General features: G+C 43.9%; 1 long non-coding RNA gene across 1 annotated transcript; it reads left to right on the top strand.

Annotated features, from left to right (window-relative positions):
- The first annotated feature begins 596 nt into the window (after nt 1-596).
- LOC127059155 (uncharacterized) lies at nt 597-21016 on the top strand. Its single transcript, XR_007776640.1, has 4 exons — nt 597-2400; nt 3581-3691; nt 17892-17958; nt 19350-21016. It is a non-coding gene; the product is annotated as an uncharacterized LOC127059155 (long non-coding RNA).
- Nucleotides 21017-21392: the final 376 nt, after the last annotated feature.

Raw genomic sequence — 21392 nt, 5'->3', positions numbered from 1 at the left:
ACCCATGTGAGTAATGATCCATATGACATGCATGGGTGGTTTTTAGTTTATTTTTTAAAAGGATAGATGCATTTTTGCTTTCCAAAGGCCAACTTGGGGAATAGCTCAGCAGTCCATCCTCTACTGAGAGAGCATGGTGATGTCTGGTTAACTTCTCACAACCTCCCAGATAATATTTTCCAGCTCTGGCTTACGCAGAGAAAGTTTTTGCAACACCTACTCATGTTCTTTTCTCCTGTCTTCTTTTCTTTCCTGGAAATTAGGTTGGTTAGATCTTATCCCTGTCCTTCCAGCAGTGTAATTTCTGTCTCCCTTAACAGCAACCTTTCATGTACTGCAACTGCACTGTCATGTCTTGCCCTATTTCCAGCCTTCTCCTCTAAACTCTATAAACCCAGTTCCCTGCTTTCTTCCCAGAGGTTGTTTTGCAAACCTCTTATCACTGCAGATGTGTTCCCACACCCAGCCTGCACCAGCCTGGCTGTTAGTTGTTCCCTGTCCTGTGCCAGTGGTGGCTTCTTGCTTCTCCCTGGCTGTGTTCTGCTGCACCCCCTTCCCTGTTCCCAGTGGCATCCCACGGTGGGGTTGGCCAGGATTCCTGAGTGGGTGTAGGGGGCCCTGCTGGGCCAGGTGCTGGGAGCAGGTTCCAGGCCCCCAGGCCCTGTCGAGCACAGGAACCGGTATGTGCAGCTCACTCTTGTGCATTCTAGTCCTGCCAGGAAACCAGAGTCCCTGTGGGGCTTTGGGGCTTTGTCCTCAATTCCCAGGTTTGGGAATCTCACCAGCTGGGAGCCTCAGGGGCTCCCAGATCACAGCATCAAAGAATGGTTTGGGTTGGAAGGGGCATTAAAGCCTCATCTCATTCTAACCTCCCTGCCATGGACAGGGGCACCTTCCACTAACCCAGGTTGCTCCAAGCCCCATCCAACCTGGCTTTGAACAGTTCCAGAGATAGGGCAGCCACAGCCTCTGTGCCAGGACCTTACCACCCTCACAGTAAAGAATTTCCTCCTCATATCTAATCTAAACTCCTCTCTGTCAGTGTGAAGCCATTCCCTCTCATCCTGTCACTCCAGGCCCTTGTCAATTGTCTCCATCTTGTCTCCTCTGCAAATTGGAAGGCCACATAAGGTCTCCTTGGAGCCTTCTCCAGGCTAAACAACCCCAGCTTACTAGGCCTGTCCTCATAGTTAATTATTTTCTGATTGATTTTTGGTAATCTGCTTTAGAGACTCTCCTAGGGAAAAGAGGTTCCCATCTTCTAAAGAGTGTGAGCATTTCAGGAGCTCTTGAGGAGGAAGGGCTGCCGAATAGCAGGTGTAAAACCTCTCCTTCATTTTAGGAGCACCAGCTTCCAGGATCAGTTGGAGTTACATAGCCTCCTTGAATCAGCTATTCAGTGAAATCATGGTCACGTGCAGTGTTACAACACCAAATCCTTCCAGTCTAAAGAGCACAAACAGTATCTAGAGAGCTTGTTATTACCAATAATCTAATTGATACTTTTTTATAAAATTGACACATTCTGCTGTCATTTATTTCACTCTCTACCCAACACCCTTCTCCCCCAGGTTATCCCTATATCATTCCCATGTTCCCAACAGATTCAGTGACCCCAAAGCAGGTATTTTATCCCTACTGCCTGGACAAGATACCACTTAAAATGCCTAAGAGCATGGACAAGGCAGGTTCTCCTTGCTGATCCTCCCATGAGGATGCCAAGAATTCTCGGCTGCACCTAGCCACTGATCCCTGGCTATAGGAGCATTGATCCCTGGTTGGAGGAACATTGATCCCTGGATATAGGAACCTGCTCCTCTCTGATTCCTCTACATATTTGATTGAAATAGGACAGTTGGTTCCTAATGGGCAGCTGACAGTGAGATAAATAAAGCTGTATTTCCTTCAAAAACTAGAGGAAAAAATCATCCCCAAGCCTGTCAAAACTATTACCATGAAATTAATCCTCAAATCTGAAAATATATATTAAAATCAAAGTGAGCTTCTGAACTGTCTTTGATTTTGAAACTTCTTGGAAGAAATGTACACTATTAGGTGTTGATTCGTCTGACCTGTTTCAGGGCTCTACCTTAGGAATAGGTGAATCATGCCCTAGAAAGGCTGCTTCAGTATTTGACAAAGGGGCTTTCCTTATTTTGTTTGATGATCTATTCTCAGTTTGTTATTACTTATAATATTTTACCATTTTTTTAATACTCTGTTAATTTTTGCTCAGGGCAAGGATGGGCTGATAATATATCTTTCTCTGAGAACTGTGGTTTCAAAACAATCAGAAGTTTCACTCCTGTGATATTGCAGTTTGTCTTCTGGAAGGGATGTGTGGAATAGAAACAGTGAAGTCATAAGACCAGAGAAGACAGAAACCCAGAGGCGAAAAAGGTGAGCAAGTCAGAATCTGAAACAACATACTCAGGAAACACCGATTGTGTGTTTTGTCTAAAAAGCTTGTTGGTTCAGTTAGAGGAAAAGGGAATTTGTATATGTATAGCTGTAGTTTTCCTAACTGTACATGAAAAAGGCAGATTAATTTATTGCACACACTATCCAATAAATTATATTAGATATTATACAATACCAGGATAAGGAGCTTTACAGAAAAGGGCCTTTGTGTGGAAAGTGGTGGAATAATTAATTTTTTTCTTACATCCAGTGATCCAGCTTTTTAAAGTTGCTGAGACAGCTCTAACTCTTCAGTATAGCTAAGAAACACCTGCAGGTGGGACCTCACTTAAGGGATGGTCCACTAATGTAAAGATTAACTCAGTGGGATGTAGACTTGAGCTCTAATTCATGTTCCTGTGGTTGTCTCCCAACCCTAGGCCAGGTTTAAAGATTCTTCATCACAGGTATTTTATTCTCTCTGTTGTATTTGCTTTCCCCTCCCACTGAGCCTTTATCAAGAGCAACTAATGAGCTGCATTGAGTGTCCTTTTTCATGTATAGTCTCTTATGAAAGCTGTATTTTAAAGTAGAAATGTGTTAATAAACTTTATGTATGAAAAGGGTGATAGATTGAGGGATAAAAGTAATTTCATTGGGCAGAAGTTAATTTACAGGAGATGAACATGCTGTTTTTCAAAGTAAACAGCATCCAAGCTATTAATGGAATGGCATTTGTCTTCAGTAAATATTTCATGTAATACATGCAAGTTATTAATGGAATGGCATTCATTTTTCATAGAAGTTTTCTGTAATGCTGGCCACTTGGGACTCCCAGGAATCAAAGATTTGATAACAACATGGTCTCTCATCTTATTTTCCATGATTTTGATCTCAGAGCTACAAAAGTGGTTGTAATGTGAGGGATTCAGGTTTTTTATAATTCCAAGCCCCCTGAACATTTCCAGTCAATTGCTGTACATGCAGGTGTACTAATAAACCTTTTCTTTCTTTTGTGACCTCTCACAGATGACTCAGTATTTGTCTTAATACCCTCCTCCAAAAAGTCAGCAACTTGTAAATTGGGAATTTGCAGTGTGTCTGTGATTACTTCACTTTTGGGAGGTATGGGATGCTATTTTAAAGCATAACATAACTGGGGGGGCTTTCTCTGTTGCAGATACTCATGACAAATTCTCCTGCAAGCTCAGACATTAATCCTTGGGAAAAGTGAGTGTCAGGAACCTGGTTATGGAACCATGGGGCCATTTATGGACAGCCTTTGCTGGAGGTGGGTGTGGGCTGCTACAAACTTCAGCCAGGAGGAGCAGGAGATACTTTGCCTACTGAGTCATGGCACTAAATGTGCTTTTTACAATTATTAACAGTGAAAACCAGTGGAAGAATTAATCAGGTCATTGGTATTTACTCTCAACCAGAGTTGTGAAACTTCAGGTGACTGTGCAGAAGGGAGGTTTCCATGATGATGTGCATCGTCCATGGAAAACATGTCCTTGTGCTTACACTTTTCCTTGTATTTCTTCTTGCTCGTGTAAAAAATCCTGTAGGTATAATAACCTGAAAGATTAAAAGGCTTTTAAAAATTTCTGAAATGAAATTGCTGCTTGTCATCCCTGGATGCAATTCTGAGATAAAAAAAAGTGCCAGTATTTGCACAGCTTTGTAGAATTTCCTAGGACAACCCCAAAATAAGCGGTGGCTTTGTCCACATTTTCAGAGTGCTGCTGCAGTCATAATCATCATAAAGAAAGGAAAACACACAAATGGACCATGCAAAGTAAGATGGTTTATTGTTGGACTTTATGACCCTTAAGACAGTCTCCAACCTAAAAGACTCTGAGTAGTTTTGTTTGACCTCATTGCAGCCTTCCAGCATCTGAAGGGAGCCTACAGAAAACATGGAGAGAGACTATTTACAAGGGCCTGGACAAGGGGAAATGCCTTGACAGGACAAGGGGGAATGGCTTCACACTGACAGAGAGGAGTTCAGGTTCCATATGAGGAAGGAATTCTTCCCTGTGAGGGTGGTGAGGCTCTGGCACAGGTTGCCCAGAGAAGCTGTGGTTATCCCATCCCTGGAACTGTTCAAGGCCAGGTTGGATGGGGCTTGGAGCAACCTGGCTAGTGGAAGGTGTCCCTGTCCATGGCAGGGGGGTTGGAATGAGATGATCTTTAAAGGTTCCTTCCAACCTAAACCATTCTATTCTGTGAATCCTTTCTGTACTTCTGCCTTTGGATGAAACAAAGTCTTCATGGAACAACATCCCCACCATTCCCTGCCCACAGCAGCAGTTGGTCAGGCACCAAGGAGCATGTCAAATGCCTCAGTAAGTGATTTCAATTGACTAAATAGATTTTTTTGCTTCAGAATAAATCTCTAAATTTTTAATTATACTTTCCATCTTTGTGTCAGAATCACTGTCTATTGGTAGTGGCCAGTATTTAGCATGTGTCTCAGGCATGGGTTTTGACCACTATAAACACTTTTGACCACATTTTGACCACATTTTGCACACTTCTGGGTGGCTGCTTATGGGTGGTGTCCTGGCAAATTTTGGTCTCTGCAGGACTTGACTTTTAAATGTACAGGCTGGCCAAACTACAAGAGGCAGGGAAACTGTGAGGAACCTTGGCTGTTTTGCCTGCCAGCAGACTTGTCCAAGGCTCCCTCCATTCAGCTTGCCTTGATTCATGCAGAAAGGGGCAGCTATACCAGGCACAGGGCCATTTCCTTTCTGTGGCAAGGACTTGGGAAGTTACCTAGGCTTTGTTTCTTACATAAGAAGTAAGACAGGGAGCTCTAGAGAAGTTTAAATAACTGCTGCCAGGCATTTAGAGCAATCATTCATGATTGTGGTTTCCCATTTGGTACCAGTGATGATTAAATTTGGCTAAGCCTCTCCTCTGCTTCCCCCTCAAACATTTTCCTTCTGTAATGCTGACACAACTGTTTGTATGTCCATACAGTGGATTGGATCAGGAACTGATCCAGCTAAAAATAACCAAGGGTAGACTGGGAAACCATTACTTTTCAGCCAATGAAATTTCAGTCTGCATCCCCCTGCAGCTGCACACAGAGCTGCATTGACACCACAAGCAGAGCTCAGGAGGAAGTGACCACAAGTACACACAGAAGAGGAGATGAGGCTTTTGGAAGAAAAGAAGGTAGAACCAGAGCTTCAATGGGATGAGCAGAGTAGTAGAAACCTGGCAGCTCCACTCCTCAGATGAGCACCAATTCCACTTGGAAAAGATGCCTAATTTGAACCTCTTGTGAGGATACTCATTGTGTGCAAAAAAGGGCACATTTCTGTTTAATGCCTTTGTTCCACTTTCTCTTAACTCCCTGCTGTTCCCCCCAGGTTCCTGTTTGATGGCATAGATTGCATGGTGGCATTACCAACTTGAGGAATCCTGAGATGTTTGTTACCACCCACCCAAGACTGCAATTTGCCCTCGCTTGTGCCAGCCTTGCAGTTTGTGGAGCTGTGCTGAGCACTGGATCAGGGAAGCAATCCAAATTAAAAATAACCCAGTGGCATGGCTGGCGATAGCAAGAGCTTTAGCCATCCAGGATAATCTGCAGTCACAAATCAGCAGAGAGTTGCTTGCCATTTCAGATGTCATGAAAGCCCAGTCTCAGAGATACCTATTTAATACAAGGAATATCAACGTTTCAGCCACTGAAGGAGCCTGGGGAATGAGGAGGCAGGAATCCTTTGCCCTTATGTTTATAAGGGACACAAGAGCAAACCTCAGTGTGCCCAGATGGCAGCACAGAACCTCTTCACAGAGGCTTTGCTTTAGCAGTCCTTCACATGATGCTTTTGGAACAAAAGTTAGTGGCAGTGTGTGCCATTCCACTGATGGATGTTCTTTATTCTGTGGATTAGGGAGAAAACTACGTGGATTTTTAACAGTACTGCAAATATGGGGGCTGTGCCATCACCAAGAAAGGGAATAAAAGAGCCTTCTCCACAGACAGCTTCATGGTACAGAGTGAAGTAACAATTTGTGGATGTACTCCAGAAGAGGATGTATACCTCTTCTCTGCTCTAGAGAAACAATGCCACTGCTGTGATGCACCTGCACTATCATTCATGATCACACCAGCAGTGACATTACTGTCACCTAATGACAGACTTGGAGGAAGCATCTGTAATTAGTAATTCTCTCTTGTATTCCAAACCATGTCTGGTTTTCTTCTGGCATCTCTCTTCAGTTCATGGTTCATGCCTCCTGGGTTGAGTATTTTTAAGTACCAGTCATTTCCTTTTTCTTTCCCTCCTGCTTCTGACTTGGCACTTCACCTCTGCTCTTCCCAAGAATGTTCCTGCTGGGAGGTGACTGACTCAAGCACTGATGGCAAAGGTGGTGAATTCAGAGACTCAGAGCCTGAAGAGTTTCAGGATCTTCTCAGGTTACATTTCTAGAAAAAGGAACTCACTTTCTCTTCACATGCATTCATGGGTCTGGTCAAAACAAGGTGGAAGATGCAGGTGAAACCCACAATCACATTGGCAGCTGCATCCCAAATTAGCCAAAGGAAAGCAAGTGCCTGAAGCTTAGGGCAAGATGTGGCTGCCCTGAGGCAAACCATGAGTGCTTTCACAGCAACCCCTGTCCTCAGGACAGCCCTGACAGGTAACATCAAGGCTGACCATGCCAGGGAACTTGGATTCAAGGGTCCAGACCAAATACCATCATGTTTTACCATCTTATTTCACTGTCAAAAAATATGAGGACCTGTGTTCATTGATCTTAATTCTTCCTTCCCTAGACACAGGAAAAATGTTCTGTTTCAGCCCCTTGATCCCTGAATTCCATTGCTGCTTCCCTTTTCCCAATAATTGTTAAAATACTTTTTTTTTTTTTTTCCGAAAAAGGATCTTGAGGTTCCTGTTTCACCCTACATTCACATAAAGGTTTGATCATATGGCCAAAGAATTGAGAAGATGCCTGAAATCCCTCTAATGTGTACTATATGTAAACTCTGTTTTTCCTGTTTTGTTTGGTATTTCTGCCTGAAGGCATCAGGGAAAATCCAAGGGTCATCTGTTAAAGAAATCAGGCAAGAAAAGAAAGCAATTGACCAGCAAAGAGGCACCTTCTTAAGCACAACAGCCAGGTGCAAAGCCGTGGGAAAAAACTTCCCAGTCCCTGTACTGGAAAAGATCTGCTAAGGCTGGGAAGAGGGACATGGAAGGAAACACACAGGCCTGTCAAAAGTTCTGCTATCTGTAAGAGCAGAGTGCATTCTGTGTGCTTGGAGGTGCCCTAGGGTAAGCAGGGCAAGGCTGCCCTTTTGTGAGGGGAGACACTGACAGAACAGGGATGGACACAGAGAAATCTCCCCTGTGGTTCTGTGCTTGAATATGGGAAAGTACAAACATCTCAGTCACAGGCAGGCAGAGTTCAGCAGCATTGTGTGGAAGGTCAGCTGGAGGGAGAGAGCAGAAAATGTCACAAGGCAGCGCATGAGCAGCAGGGCAATTGTAAGAGCTCTGGAAAGCAAAAAGCAGCAAGTCCAGGTATGAGGGATCAATGGGAGATCTGGAAAGTTGTGACCCTTCTTCCATGCAGCTGTTATCACCCCCAAATTACATTTTCCCATCAGCTTCAGGAAGTCCAACCCTCCCAGTCTTCCTTCCTAGTTGTTCATCCAATTTCAATCCCTTCTGCTCTCCCTTCCCCTCATGTGATGGCCTGGTTCAGCCATTCACCACTGCAATGGCAAAATGCTTTGGGACACCTTGACTTTGGGTCTGTTGCCTCTTCTTTGCTCAATCTTCAGAAATTTCCTTTAGTTCCTTTTTTTTCCAGAGATGCGGGCTCCTGCTGATGTGTCTCTGGCTATTCAGACCAGTGTTGCTGAAGGAAAGCACTTCAGACCGGAGCCTGAAGGAAAAGTCTCCTGTGCATGCAGGGACACTTTTGTTTGATAAATCTCTAACTGTTTTAGAGAATAGGCATAAAATACTTCTAAAAATTTACTGAACACACAAAAACACATCTCTTGTCCAAGATCGAAAGAAATCTGTTTTTCCAGTCACAATGAAGCAAAGAGTAAAAAATAGAGTAAAAAGCTCTATTTCAGTCATCACTATTGCATGTATTTTTTTCCTAGCAGCGGACTGGAAAACTGGATCCCATATAACCCAAGTGGCACTGAGAAAACAACCTCCTCAGAACCAGGTTCTTCTACCTGCAGGATAGTGTGTCACTGCAGAGAAAAAAAGATGAACCACTTTCCTTTACAAAGGAAAGGTGAGCACTGAGTGCCCTCCTCTGACTTTTCAGATTCTTTCAGAAATGTGAGAAAATTAAGACCAATTCCAAGAATGTCCCTCAACTCCAGACTCTTGGGCGGAGAAACTGATGGGAAACTCGTGCTGGGGAGAAAGAAAAAGAAAACAAGCAAGAAAGAAAGAAAGAAAGGGAGGGAAGGGAATGATAAGAGAAGAGAGAGAGGGAGGGAGAGAGTTGGGATAACAACACCAGAGTGACAGATTTTATTTCAGAGACATCTGAAATAATGAGAAACTGATGGGAAACTCCTGCTGGAGAGAAAGAAAAAGAAAGCAAGCAAGAAAGAAAGAAAGAAAAGGGAGGGAAGGGAGTGATAAGAGAAGGGAGAGAGGGAGGGAGAGAGTTGGGATAACAACACCAGGGTGACAGATTTTATTTCAGAGACATCATTCATCCATTTGTCTCTCTCAGGTATTTCTCAAATGCCACAGTCCCACTGCAGGATCTGAGCACTGTTAGCAGAAATTTGCAGTATTGTACATCCCACACCTGGCAGGAGCATTTGGGCACCAGCTGGTGACCAGAGATCGGGCATGGAGTGTGCTAGGGGTGCTCTGCTGGAATTAGAGTAGCTAATTGGCTTTTTCCACTAGCCTCCCACTGATCCTGAGGGAGGAGCTGGCTGGTAGAGAAGCCAGTGAGGTGGCTGCTGTTAAAGCGAAACTTCTGGTTCTTTCCTTGTTGCACATCCCCGTATGTTCTGAATTTGTCTTGTGAGTATATGCTGCCCACAAAGTGATTAAATCCCAGGAAAAAGAGGAGCATACCCTGTACCTTCTGCAGCAACAAGGGTTTCAGATTCTCCTCTCAAGCTACATGACCACAGAAAGCACAAACAGGCCAGGGGAAATCAGTTATTTCAGCCAAGTGACAATGTAGAGGCAAAACTAACAGTGGCTGTGGAAAGAAACTCCAGTTATGTGCTTAGACTGGTGAGCAATCCCATCCTAGCTGCTCGGGAACAGCTGAGAACCCTAAGGCCACTTCCATCTGGCATTGTTCAAAATAAATTAATAAAGATCTTAGAAATAAATCCATGTCAATCCTTTTAATTTATAGAGCATTGCTAAGTATACACAGTGCTTGCTTCACAAAGCATGGGGAAAGGAAAATAAATGCCCTGAGGGTTGATGTGAAGGGGCAGACACCTGTCATGAGGAAGGGTGAGAAAACACCTGCACCTTGGCCATGTGGCAAATGGCATCTGATTCTGGTACCAGAGAAAGAGGATGGCTGGGCTTTGGGATGCAGAACTACCCCCTGGAACCCCCTGCACAATTCCAGTCCATGCTGGGGGTGTGTTGGGAGGAGGTGACTGAAAAGCAAAGTGTGGGCTAAGGGCATCACCATGTCTAGCTGTCTGGAATCCAGGTGCCCTGGTGTGGTCACACCCATGTCCCCCCACATTGTACCTTAGGCCTGGACCAGGAGCTGCACCTTGGCTCATGCCCAGACCACACCCAGGCATGCTGCCAGCACCCGTGCCCCTCTGGTGTGACATAAGGAGAAGTTGTGACTGAAGCCCTTCCTGCAGTGGCAGCAGCTGAAAGGTTTCTTCCCCAGTGGGTGAGGGCAGAGCTGAGCTATCATTCAAGCAGGTCTCACCTTTGGCTTGTTGCTGCCCCACAGCATCCCTACTCCTCTGAAGCCTTTCTGGGACCAAGTCTCCAGGAGAAGGGACATATTCCCATCACAGCTTGGAGGAGAAGCTGCCCTCATGAGAAAGTCCCCACAGAGCTCTACTGTCCCAAGCCCATCCCACTGGAGACCAGGCTTTCCTTAAACACCTCCAGCTGACCTCACCTCCTCCCTGGGCAGCCTGTTCCAGTGCCTCATCACCCTTTCAGTGAAGAAATCCATCCTGATGTCTAACCTGAACCTCTCCTGGTGCAGCTTGAGGCCATTTCCTCTTGTTCCGTCCTTTGTTACCTGGGAGCAGAGCCCAACCTCCACCCAGCTGCCCCCCTGCTGTCAGGGAGTTGTGCAGAGCCAGAAGGCACCCCTGAGCCTCCTTTTCTCCAGTTCTCTCAGCCACTCCTCATCAGATTTGTGCTTCCTTCCCCATCTTGGTTCCCTTCCCTGGACATGCTCCAACCCTTCAATGTCCATCTCACAGTGAAGGGCTCAGAACTGGACACAGGATTTGAGGTGTGGTTTCCCCAGTGCCCAATATAGGGCTGTCCTGCAGCCCCTCCTCTGCTATGCAGTCTTCACAAACTCCTTTGCACTGCCACATTTTTCTGTTGTCTCAGTTGTTCTCTTCACGTGCCACCCCCTGGCATCTCTTTATATCACAATTGTCTCTGATTGGTCCCTCACAATTCTTCATTCCACCTCCAGAAAAAAGAGAAGGCTCTGGGGAGACCTTACTGTACTCTTTCAATATAAATATTTTCCATCTTTCATGTAGGCTCCCTTCAGGTATAGCACCTGTCTTTTCAGAATTTGCCAATGCTTTAAGAACCCTCTGGCTTTTCAGAAGGGGCATTTTGGACTTATCCCATGGCTTCAGTGGGTTTTATTCTGCCAGCCAGCACTGACAAGACCGCGACGGATGTCTGCTTGCATTTGAGTGCAATGCAGTTTCTTGGAGTGCCCAGGTGGTGGCAGATTTGGAGTATATTAAATCAGTCTTTTCAACCTGTTTTGCAATGGAACTAAACTTTTTCTACACGGCTAAAGATGAAATTGCGACTCTTTCATCCTTCTGACACCATTTAAATGGCTTGCATTTAAAATGGGAAATCTCTGCTTTCAAGTATAATTAATCTCTAAACCCAGGTTATCTTCTATCTGCTGTTCTTATTAAATTCCTGCTAAATCTAATTGTATTGACTAGACTTGTTGGGTAAGGGCTATTTATGACTTTGTTTATGTTTAAAGTAACTAATTAAGTGCTATTGATTTAAAGCATCTCTGTGGATTTAATTCCTGTGTCTGTTGTATGATAGAAAATATCCACAGCATTTATTAAGGTTTCCATAGAATTTAGGGGCGTACCAGCACATTAAATAACATGGGGCTTTCAGAGGGAGGGTGGGCACAGAGAATGCCTGAGATAGTTTGATTTCTTGCTTTCATACATGTCAAGGAACTTCTTTGGTTTAGTTCTTTCTTCAAATCCAGCAGCTAAGCTGTGACTACTGTACAAATTTTCCTGGATGACAAATATAGGGTGAATATTTTGAGTCTCTTTGGGTTTGTGCAGCCTTCCCTGGTTTTTGCTCCTGTGGGCATCCCAGCAGCACCACTGAAGGTTATGTTGCGCTGATACTCACCATTGCTTTTGAAGTCTTTTCCTGTGTCTATGCTTCCCGTGATAGATTCTCCATTCCTGTAAGAGTAGTCTACCATCACAGAAAATTAAATCGTCTACCTCTGAAAAATTCACTTCATTATCCTTCCTTGAAAAACAAGAAAATACTCAAAACCAGGGAGCCTGCCAAAGTGCAAAATGCATCTACGTGGTGCGTTTGGAGGTCCCTGGGTTTGGGTGCCCCCTAAACTGTATGTAAGCTGGTAGCAGCAGGCAGGCAAGGAGACTCCACACAGCTTCTGAGGGTGCTAATTAGATGAGGGTTTTTTTGGGGTCCCACCCCCAGGAGCAGCATGGCTTCTGAGGGAGAAGGGGGGAAGGGGGAGGGAGAGCCTAGGGAGAAAAGGGCCAAAATGCTCATCCTTGGCATTTTCTACTTTTCTGTTTTCTCCCTTCCTTTCCTCCTTCATGAGGAAAAAATATAGGTGAATAATTGCTTTGGATCCCAACATTTAATCTCATTTTTGTTTTAATCTCACTTTTGCATGTGTTGAGGACCTAACTCCTTTGAACAGCTGTGGATTCCGACAAAACTTGCCTTTTTTTCACAGCAGAGTACCAGAAAATCACAAAACTGATGCAGAGTGGATGTGTCTTCCCCTTCACCACTAATGAATGATCATTTTCAGCCCTAAAAATTTTGCACCGAAGAGCTTTGTAACCTTTAGTAGCTAATTAATTAATGTCTTATATGCAACCACATCACAAAAATCACAATGTAACTTAGCTCAAATAATTATCCTTGCCTTACATGATTAAGGAATCAGGATCCAATCCAGATTAACAAGGCTAAAAACCTTTAAGGGCTGCTGGGCCACAAGCCACATCAATCTTTAAATTTATGGATCCATGTTAAGACCTCCTAAATGTCATCCAGGATCAATGTTTCACATTGGCTGTCTCTTTTTCCAGAGTTATCTTGCCATAATAAATTGTGTGATTAAGGTGTAATATGGGGTTATATGTTAGTTCTTTTAAAAATTATTCTGTCTGTTGACCTCCACAGCTTCAGAAACTTCCACTCACTATAGAAACACCTCAATTACCTGTCTGAGTGCATAATTTCTTCAAATGCACTTAAATCAGCAAACTTTTTCAAAATTCTCTCCTGCTGTCAACAACAACTTCATGAGTTATTTTATTTTTCTCTGATGAGAAGAAAATGCTTCTGAAGACTGACAGGTTAAAAGCAAAACTGGGCAAATTAGAACCAGTTTTACAGATCTGGAATTCCAGCTGCTTCTCAAAAAATTGCCCTCAATTTCCTGAATTTTCAGATCATTATTTCTTATACTTGTACCATTCCATTGTTATTATTATTATTCAAAGATAATAAAATGGAGCCAGGACATCTCCAGATTTGTGATCAGCAGAGAAAGGGAAAAACCAGACAAAAGCTGCCAGGACCAACAGCTCTGTCTGGCCTTGGATTTCCAGGGGCCACCTCTATGTAGTATTTTAGGAAGGACAAAAACTCACCAAAGATTCATTTCTAACAGGAGTGGAACATTTTAATAATGAACACCATAAACCCAACTGAAATACAAAATTCAACCACTGACTTCATGAGGGAATTCTGCTTTATGTAGAATGACACTTAACATCAAAAAAAGTTATGAACAGTACCCCTGAGTTTCCAGGATGCTGAAATGCTCAACTGATGGAAATTACAGCTCAAAGATACCAGCACAAGATCACATTGAAGGGATGTACTTTAAGGCCTCTTCATTTGGCTTAAATTAATATCCTGATGAATTAAGACTAATCCAAAATCCCACACAGTAGAAACAAGTGTGTGATTTTCACAGTCTGTAGTCACACAGCAGAAGTGACATACCCGGCCCCACAGTTTTAGTTTTGGGACAGAATGTGACATTCTGCCAACAAGAAGACGACTTGTTAAGAAAACCAGTGCTTCCCATCCCTAAAATCTAAACCTTATTTTATTAATTACTAGGAGTGCATCCTTTTAACAAGGTAACATAAAAAACACAACTACAAACCACAAAACCAACCATGCACAAACACAGCATCAGTTCAAGAGATAAGACTTTCTGGCAAAGGTACAAGCCCAAAGCTTTTTTTATCCCAGTTCAAGGGTAAAGGAGCTTTTTTTTACATTTTTGAAGCTTAAAGGTTCTGAGACTGCCCCAAGTCTGTCACTGATATAACAAGGTAGACCAGACCAACATGTCTTAAAACTCTGCACTTTCCAACCCCAACAGACCCAATGTCAGAGTCCTACAGGGAAAAAAAAAAAAAAGAAAAAAGAAAAAAGAAAAAAATTGTTTCCTCTGCTGTTTTCACAAGATGATGTACCTGAGCCTCTCAGTGTTCATTATTTACCCCACTCCTACCCTTAATTAATACGTAACAGCCAAAACCATGTAATAATCCAAATATGATATGACAAAGTAAACCCAGGGTCAACTGAGTTTACCTTTGAACTAAAGAACAAGTGCCCTATAAGCCAATTTGGCTTTTCCTCATGAACTCTTGGTAAGCAAGGTAGACCTGAAACGTGGTATTTTGTTCAGGGCTTTTTGGTTTGTGTTTTCAGTTAGGATTTTTTTGGGTGATGGTGGAGGGTTGTTTGTTTTACACAAAAAACAGAAAGTACTTTTTTTTTTTTTTTGAGCAGTAGTACTGGCCTGAGAATCAGCTAAGTCAAAGACACCTAATTTAAAGACTTCCTAAAGGAAGCTTTTGCAAAGAGATGCTGGGAACAGGGTAGCTGTTAAACTGAACATCTTAACCTAAGCATCTTGCTTCCCTCTATATAAATCAGACTTAACAGGAGATACTTAAATCATCCTGAGGACTCTATCATTAGTTTAAACTCATTAGGAGAGGTACAATTGCCCAGGTACAGGCTGAAAGACATACCAGGTAAAAAATACCCTCAAGTTTGATGAATTATGTTGTATATGAATGTTGCACTTCAGTGCATCCCAGTGATAACAATCTCTTGAGCTGCCTCAACAAAGGTCATTCCTGGCCAAAATCCCTGCAGGCTCCAGGGCAGAGATTTGATCAACTGCTGCTTGTTGATGTATCTGAGTGTACAGTCAGCACCTTCAGAGGTACAACAACCGCAACACCACAGCCCAGAGGTCACCTGCCCTGAATGACAAAACAGCTGACAAGAGTCACAGATGTTTACACTGGACACGTTCACAGCACAATGCTGAGCAAGCTGCAGAAGCCACAGGATCTTGAACGATGGGGAGCTGAAGTGCAGGCAGAGCTCCAGAGGCAGATGAAAAGGATAAGGCACTGGCACCTTCAGAGGAGAGGAGACTGCTGGGATTAAGAAGGGAGCAAGAAATGGATGCTGCAGCAGCCACCTGCTGTCCTAGCAGGAGTCCTAAGCTATAAACATTGGAATTCAGGAGAGCATTGCCTGGGAGCAGTATATTCAGTTGCTTCTGAATTTCCTGAAGCACCTGCAGCTGATTTCGCTGATTCAGGAGAAGCATATCCGTGTTTTCCCTCATTTTCTTCACTGTACAAAGAGAAGGGCATGTTAATGCCTGCTATGTAAAAACACAGGCAGTTCAGAAGTGTTTTTCTACTTACACTCTTCAGAAACAAGATTCCAGTGCTCCATCTCACTTTCCTCTTCACCACACCTTTGCTCTTCTTTCTGATGCAGAGATGTAAATTCAGGCTGATTTGCATCTAAAAGAAGACACTGCAAGTCAAAAGTTGCAAGGTCTGCCTTCCAAACATGGCAGCTCAGCAACAACCCTTCTTCTCATTCACATCGTGAAATTCAAACTTCATTCAAGTCACAGGTGGTCCAAAATCAAAGATTAGGTAGATAGAGGGCTTTTTTTTGTTGTTGTTGTTTTTTGTTTTTTTTTGTTTTGTTTTTTTTTTTTTTTTTGAGGTGGGGGCACAGGGAAAGGAAGAAGCAAAGCTGAAGCAAAGGATCTGCTAAGGAAAGGGGAAATTGAGATTTAGTAAAAAATATGTTTGTATTAGCACGCTTTCTTTAGAAGTGGATACAGTGTTAGACTAATCTGACTCAGTGTCCAACTAAAAGGGCAAAAATGAGACTTTTCTTCAGGAATTATAAGCTCATCTGAAGAAAAAACAAGGTTTAGGAGTATAAGGTTCCATGCTTAGGGTTCTTAAGCCACCCCTCTGTATCTATGGACTCAGAGGCCTCAAACCTACGTTAAGAATTCAGTTTTGCCATTCTATCACAAACCTGATTATAACTTCATCATTATTCCCATTGTTAAGGTGAAAGGCTTGAGTTTTTTTTTTATTCCCCAGAAGAAACAACAAACAAAAACAAGTAAACCAACTCCAAATAAACCAACCACAAAAACAACAACAAAAAAAAAACCTCGCACACAAAACACCTGCTTCTCATGCCAACACCCACAACAATTCTGTGTGTGTCAAGGCAAGACCCAAGATGAAAACTTAAAATATTTTTGACCAAGGATAAGGGACTTCCCAAATAAAGGTACAACAACAGGGAAAAACACCCCACAATGCCAGTTTTTATCCACAGGTTTCAGGTCACTACTAGAACACACAAAATATTGCAAAATCCAGAAAACTCCCTACTTGAAACAATCCCTTTGTCTGTCAGCCTGTGCTGTGCTAAGAATATTTTTGAGGCTTCCCACTGTAGACAACAAGAAGCTAGGATTCAATATCCACATATAACAAAATCTGGCTGCTAGAGATGACCCGCAAGTCAAAATTCCTTACATCTCCCTAAGCTTAGCATTTTGGTGGCTGAGCTTAGATCTTCTGAAGATCTAAGGCTAGACATCAGGCAACATGATGAAGCAGGAGTTAGTGAGATCTTTACTATTAGTGGGATCTGAGAGCTTTGGGAAGTCTAAGGTGCCAAGCAATCTTCATGGTAACACCTAAATTTCAACTTCAGCTTTTTCAAGTAACTTCCTCAGATGGCAGAGATAAATATTAGTGATGGAAAAAAAAAAAAAAAAAGTAATAAAACTGAATCAACCAACCCCCAACATTCATATTCAGAGCAAAGAGGGGGAAGAAGAAACAGAGACCAGAATATTTCCTGTATCCCCTGAAATTTTGTGTAACTTGAAATAAACACAATTCAGTTACCTGCTATGTGTTCACTTGGTGTCTCTCTCAGATGTTGGTGTCTGATGAAATTTGAGCTCACACTGAAGCTATTTCTGTGCTCTGAACGCCTACAGGGTTTCTCATCTGTGTGGACTCTCTGATGCTGCAGCAGAGCTGTGTTCCCACTGAAGTTCTTTCTGCACATGGTGCAGAAAAATTTCTTTTTCAGATGGGTTTTGTGGTGAGCAAGGAGGCTTGAGGCACGGCTGAAGGTTTTCTCACATTCCTTGCACTTGTAAGGCCTCTCACCTGTATGGACTCTCTGGTGAACCACCAGGTTGGCCTTCCTGCTAAAGCTCTTCCCACATTCTGCACACACAAACACCTTTTCTCTTGTGTGGATTTGCAGGTGGGTCAGGAGCCTGCTGTGTCCCTTGAAGCCCTTCCCACATTCTGGACACTTGAAGGGTTTCTCTTCACAGTGCGGTGTCTGATGATCAGTGCCAAGGATGAGCTTTCTGGAGTCTCTTTGTTCATAAGGAGAAACATCACAGGCTGTCCCCCTCTCTGGGCTCTGGGCTTCAGGTACCTGAGGCAGCTCCTCTTGCTTAAGGTCTTCAGGGAAGCCTTTCTCGTCTCCCAAAACACAGCCCCCTGATAGATAAGAGACCCATCTTAACACTCCTCTTTACTGAGGCAGATAGGTTGCTCCTTGTAAAACAACTCAATTTCTCAGGCCTACCTTCAGCTTACACCAGATTCCCTTTTCCCAAAGAGAAATTGAAATTCTAAAGACTGAGACAAGAAGAGGGAAGAAAAGTGGCAAAAGGAAGAAGAGAAAGGTAAGAAATGTTCCTCCTCTCTTCCCTCCTCTCCCCATTTCCTTATACTTCCCTTCAGAGAATGGCAAAACAAAGACTGCCAAGATGAAGGAAAGAAAGGAATATGCTGAAGCATATCACCCATCCCAAATATTTACTTTTAGCTATTTGCTCCCACAGACTTAGCTCAAAAGCTTTTCAGATGGCTAAATTATCATTAACACGCTGTTTCGAAGCTCTGCATTTGGGTGGGGATCTTTCAGCACAAAAAGCCCATGCAACCTTCACAAGGCAAGGCCAGCAGGGACCTTTAGGTTCTCACTTGTGCTTGTTCTATTTACCAGAAAGCAGTTAAATTATATCTTTTGTAGGGTGGCATACCAGGTTTTTTCTCTATCACAACAACAGTTGTAAGTACTAAAATGATACTGTACATTTATGCATCAGAAGCCAAAGGGCTCTTTATTGATTTAAAAAAATCACCTAATTCCCAATTAACTATTACAATCTCTTTTCATAGCTAGATCTAACACAACATTTACTTTCCTTGCAATGACAAGCCAAAAAAATTGCATTCTGAAGAAACACACCAGAAATATTCAAGCATGTCCATTTCTTTGCTAAAGAATGCAACCTGTTTATTTCACAAGGGTATATGCACCATCATCCACCCCACAGTAAGCTCTAGGTATCTTATCCAGATGGGTAGATCTTACATTAACAGCTGTTCAGCACTAACAAAATTATAAGGATCACCTTAGCCAAGGTTGATTTTTGCAAGCAACTTCAGGTGTTTACTATTAATTCAAGCAGAGGCTTTAGCAATTAGCATCTCTGATATAGTATTAAAACAGTACTCACACATTTACCACAAAAAAAAGTTTGCTTAGTCCACTAACAAAAGCCAGGCTTTCTACATTCAAGATAAAACTCTGCAGGGCAATTTCAGTCTTACCTCCATGATCCAAAGGAATAAAATTCTTAAGTAATGTGTCCTTGAAGAGGTAAAATGCTCTGTTTACACAGACATGGCTACAAACATGTAAATAAAATAAAATAAGCAATAAAATAAGCAAACTTGCTGAGAGAGGGAGTCCTCTCTCTTATATCAAGGAATTACACCCAAAAAGAGCTTTCTCCCAGAAGGATGAAGAAGGTTCTCTCTGGCAGGAGCATTTATTCCTGATGCTACAACCACGAAGCTGATTGTTCCCCAAGAGCCTTGCAGGTTCCTGACAGTGACAGGGAACCACAAAACCCTCAATTCTCACACACACCCAGAATTAGGCACTCACACACTTTGGAGTCAGCTCCGCAACTCCCTTAGACCCTCTTCACCTGTGAGAAACCCTGGAAAAGGGGAATGTGCTGGCTGCCCATCACTCCTAATGAACTGTATTTTCTTATTTTAGAAGAGGTGCTGGAGAACCGCAGCAGAAAGAAACTCAGAATGCCACTTCAGCCTTGCATCGGCCTGGCAAGGCATCCAGGGGATGGAATGCTGGCACTACACTTTCCTGCAGGATTTAACTAGCAAGAATTTACATCTCACCTGGATGTTCTGCAGCATCACTCCTCCCGGGGCTCTGGAAAATGGAAAATATGGACTCCATTGCTGGCTCCACCTAGAAGAGAAGAGGACAAGGAGCGTCGAACCTTTCCCAGCAGATAGGAGCAGAAGCGGGGTGGGAAGGGGGGGGAGGGGAGGGGGCGGACGCTGGTACAGCACACTTTGGTAGTGCCCAGCTAGGAGCTACAAACGTGCCCAAGCCACCGAGCCTCCCGGGACAGAGAGGGCACAAAGACCTGAAGCTAGGTGAACCATGAGCTTTATCCAGAAACCAGCGTGATAAGGAGCGCCTTTTTCCCCAAGCTCAGTCTCCCTGGGAAGCGTCAACCAGACTATAAGCTACAAAACCCTCTGATCGGCCTCACCTCGTGTTTCCTGCCACGCTTTAAATCCCGGCCCACGGGCGCTTGTCCCCTCCTGCGGCGCCGCTCCGCCCTCTCCCGAGACCTGGGCCTCCTCGATCGGGTCCTCGCCTCGGCCCGGCCCCGCTGCTCCGAGGTGCTGCCGGCTCTTCCCGGCACAGCCCAGCGCTCCTGCCCAGGGCCGAGACCCGGCCAGGGGGTCAGTGCCGCTCCCCTCAGCCCGCGGGAGCACCGAGCACTCTTCGGGTTCGCCCTTCGGCGTCGCAAGCCCCTGGAAATACTGCGGGAGCTCTTCCTCTGCTGCCCCGCGCGGTTCCAACCCCGCGCTCCGGCTCCAAACGTTCGTTTGCTGGGTTCCCCCGCATGGATCGTCCAGGGGGCTCCGTGGCCCCGCTGGGCACCAAAGGGCTGAGCTGGCAGGGAGTGCAGCTTGGCAAGGTGAGTCACGGAATGGAATGGTCATCGTCCTACCCCTCTGCTCAAGTGATGTCATCCCAGAGCACACAGGATTGCATTCGGATGGTTCTGGAACACCCCGAGTGAGGTAGACTCCACACCTTCTCTGTGCAATCTGCGCAGTGTTAGGAATAAGGTGTAGTGATTGGCTCATGTGATTGGCTCATGCAAATGATGAGGGGGTTATTAAATATACTTTTGTCTTAGGTTGCAATGGAAGATGGGGTCAGGGGTTTGTGTTCTGTTGTTCTCCAGGTGGGGCAGTTATCTGTTAATGGACCATCTGGTCTCACTGCATGACTGATAAAATCATATAATCCCATTGTGAGATACTCTACCCGGTGGGACGAGCCAAGCATTCCTACCTGGATCGAATCTGAGACTTGAAACACCACAGGTAGCATTTTGCCGCGGGATTCCCAGAGGAGCAGCTTTCTTTTGCACTGGATTTCTAGAGGAAGACCAGGCCCATCTACACCACCACTGGCCCTTCAGAGGAAAACTACACTCTTCTACAGGATCACTGCTCCAACAGAACCACACCTGTCACTCCAGGAAGACTGTAGCCACCATTTAATCAGACTGCAACCAACACCCTGACCAACAGGGTGTTGACTCTATCAGTGTTGTTTTGTATTACTGCATTTTTATTTTATTTTCCTAATAAAGAACTGTAATTCCTACTCCCATATCTTTGCCTGAAAGCCCCTTAATTTCAAAATTATAATAATTTGGGTTTATATTTTCCATTTCAAGAGAGGCTCCTGCCTTCTTTAGCTGACATCTGTCTTTTCAAACCAAGACAGGTGGGAAGAAGTTCTGTTGAGGTTTACAGTTCTTTTGACATGTACTTTCATTGTACTAGTTTGGTTTTGAACCCTTTTTCTGTTCTCCCTTCAATCCTGGTTTTGAACCCTTTTTCTGTTCTCCCTTCAATCCTCCCCTCCCCTTTGTGTGATTGCAACCTGTGCCAGGACTTCATTGCCCTTACAGGAAGAATTTCTTACCAATATCCAATTTAAACCTGCTGTCTGTCAGTGTGAAGCCATTCCCCCTTGTCCTGTCAC

Source organism: Serinus canaria, chromosome 1A (genome assembly GCF_022539315.1).
Source record: "Serinus canaria isolate serCan28SL12 chromosome 1A, serCan2020, whole genome shotgun sequence".
Taxonomy (NCBI): domain Eukaryota; kingdom Metazoa; phylum Chordata; class Aves; order Passeriformes; family Fringillidae; genus Serinus; species Serinus canaria.
This window is presented reverse-complemented; position numbering and strand designations above follow the sequence as displayed.